Raw genomic sequence first — 3,070 nt, forward strand, 5'->3', positions numbered from 1 at the left:
CAAGTTCCAGATTCGTGCATCCTAACAGGGTGGCCGGAACCTTGGCTTCTCCCCTACGAATCAGAAATGACCATAGTAATACCCGCATGGCAGAATTGCTGGGAGGATATAGTGAGATGCTATAGGTAAAGCATCAGACCCAGTGCCTGGCATGTTCCTCCTCCTCTTTAATGGATTCTGTGGCTTGAGGTTCTAAAACGGCAGGTATCATTTACATGTATAAAGAGCATTCTTCTGAGGACTTCCCTCCCGGTTTTCTGGGAGAGCCACTGAGAGTCAGGAGTCCATCCTGCAGAGGCCTGGGCTGAGAGGCTGGGAGGTAGAGGAGCTGGCTGCAGCCCAGTGGGTGGTGAGGAGGCCAAGGCAGGAGAGGAGACCCCAGGCTCCTGCCCCGAGGCTGCTGGGGCCGGCCAGGCTGACTTAGAGGCAGCCTTGAAGGGATCCCACTTAACACTTTAGGATTTCTAGGAGAAAGGTGCTCTGCGGATGCTGATTCCAGCTTCCTCAAGTTTCTCTCACCCCCTTTTGGCACATGCCCCCAGCTCTGTGGAGTGTGCTGGTGACTGACAGGCCCTGCTGTGGCTGCAGCCTCCTCCCGGTGGGTACAGATGTGCTCAGCAGCAGCTGTAACACGGAGCCCACACCTGTTGTCTAGATCAGCAGCTGTAACTGTACCCCTGGGAAAGCAGGCCAGGTGCTCAGCCGTTGGCAAAGTCCTTTCCACAGGCAGGTGGGAAGGCGCTGCCTCTGCCTGTCACCGCAGCGCACCGAGGCTGCCCGGACCGCCTGCGACCGTGGGCGTCTCAGCTGCGGACTGCGATCTTCTCCAGTCCATCTTTGCCTCCCGCGTACACGTCCCAAAGGCCCTCGGTGTCTCGCTGCCTCCCTTCCCCAACTTGAAGTGGGGAACACTGAGGAGCAAGGAGGGAGGTAGGAAGTCTGGAATGGCACCCCTCTAGCCATCTGATTTTCTTGGGGACTTTGAAGTTTTTCTTGGGGACCTCGAAGTTTTAAAGTCAGGCTGACCTATTGTGGGGGAAAGGGGTGGCGCTGTGGCGCTGAAAACTAGGGCTGGAGGAAGCTGGGAATGGGGCCAAGGACGAGGATGAGTCTGGAAGCGAGAGCAGAGCTCGCTCTTGTGTGGCTTTGGCTGCCCAGCTTTCGTTCCGGAGACCCTGGGCTGCCATGGGAGAATTCCATCCAACTGAGCATGCGCGGGGGTGCGGGCCCCGGCAGGCATGGTGGGAGATCTGCAGAAACGCTTCCCTAAGGCTTGGCCGACAGCAAAGTGACCCCGGGTCCCTGATCTCTCACGGAAGCCTGAGGAAGTGCATCAAGCCCTCGCGGAGAGCTTGGGCACTGGGTAAATCCAGAAATCCTAGGTCTCTGAGAAATTTTCAACAAAGCAAATCCAAGGACACACGTCCTCTGACACCCAGACCCACACAATGCATCGCACGTGCCAACATACATAAAAACCTTCCCATAGAAAACCACATGGTGAGCTGGCATTGCTGATGTCTGGAAGGATTATACACCCACACCCACATCAGTGCTTTTAATGAGCATACCCTTCATTCCCCGATTCCACCCCACGTTCAGGAAAGGAATCTTGAATTGGCGATGCTCAGCATGATGCCAAGGCCTCAAGAGGAAGGAGCTCTCCAGTTCAGCTCTGGCAGTGCCAGGAGAAACAGCAGGATGTGGCAAGCGGCTCAGCCCCAGATGTGGAACACTGCTGACCCCTGCTGGCGGTTTTCCTCTCTGCAGCAACCAGGGAAAGCCTCTGGGAGAGTGGAGTATTGGAAAAACGTTGCAATACGTTGGGGCGGGGTAGGAAGAAATACACCAGCTCAGAATCTCCTCATCTGGAGCTCCTTTAATGAGACCAAGAAGAAATTAGAATGAAACCCAGACTGAGTTTCTGGGAGGAGTGAGACAGACTAACAGCGTGTCCTTGCAGCCTCTGTGGCTTGGAAAACTCCCTGCTGCCAATACCCTTGAACCTAAATCAGGAAACCATTAGCAACACTCCATCAGCCAAGCTCAACATCACCAGTACAAAAAAAAAAAATCCCATCCCTAAGTAGTCCAATATTATTCAATCACAGTCTGATTTTGATATCTCTCTCCCACTATCATTTTTTACAGCACAGAGACTTTTGGAAGTTTTAGCTTAATTTATTGTGGGTCTGAAGTTCCCCTTTGGCTAAGATGTGATAATCACGGCTTTCCACTGGTGGTGCAGTGGTTAAAGTGCTCGGCTGCTAGCCAAATGTGTGTGGGGCTTCTTGGGAGAAAGACGTGGCAGTCTGCTTCCATAAAGATTACAGCCTTGGAAACCCTATGGGGCAATTCTACTCTGTCCTATAGGGTCACTATGAGTTGGAATGGACTTGATGGCAATGGCTTTGCTTTGTTTTTTTCCATGAGAAAGATCAGTATTACACTATTTGGAAAACCCTCTACTAGGAAAACTGACATCTAGAGTGTTTGCATCTGTGGAGAATTTTTTTTTTTTTTAATTAAAATACCTTATTGTCGAAGTTCCGGCAAAATGGCGCTCTAGGCAGAAGCACCACGCCATCCCTCCACAGCAAAGATCCGAAAAACTAAGCTGAACAGAGACTACAACAATCCTGAAACCCTAAAACATCAAATGAAGAGATCAAGAACTCAGCCAAGCACCAAATGGAGTGAGGAAACTCACAGAGAACGGAGAGCGAGGAGAGATTCATGCAGAGGTCCCCTACCAGCTAATGCAGCACGGATCCACCATCCTGGACTCCTGTTGGAGACCAGCAAACAGGGGGTACGAGAAAGCAGCCTCATGGAGCATCCAGTGGGAGACAAAACAACCGGTAATTTGCGATATACGCCTTTCCACCCCCCACCCTTCTTCACCCGCACTCGACCTCCTCTGCTTCCCTCGGCCACAATCTCTTGACTGGGAATCACTGGCTGCTTGGATTCCACACATCTGAATGGGCCGGCTCTCTGAGTGCCATTTGTTGGCTGCTGGTGTTGCTTTTTTCTGCTTCTTTTGATTTCTTCCTTACCTCTCACCACC

The sequence above is a fragment of the Trichechus manatus genome, unplaced genomic scaffold, assembly GCF_000243295.1.
Source record: "Trichechus manatus latirostris isolate Lorelei unplaced genomic scaffold, TriManLat1.0 scaffold00035, whole genome shotgun sequence".
Taxonomy (NCBI): domain Eukaryota; kingdom Metazoa; phylum Chordata; class Mammalia; order Sirenia; family Trichechidae; genus Trichechus; species Trichechus manatus.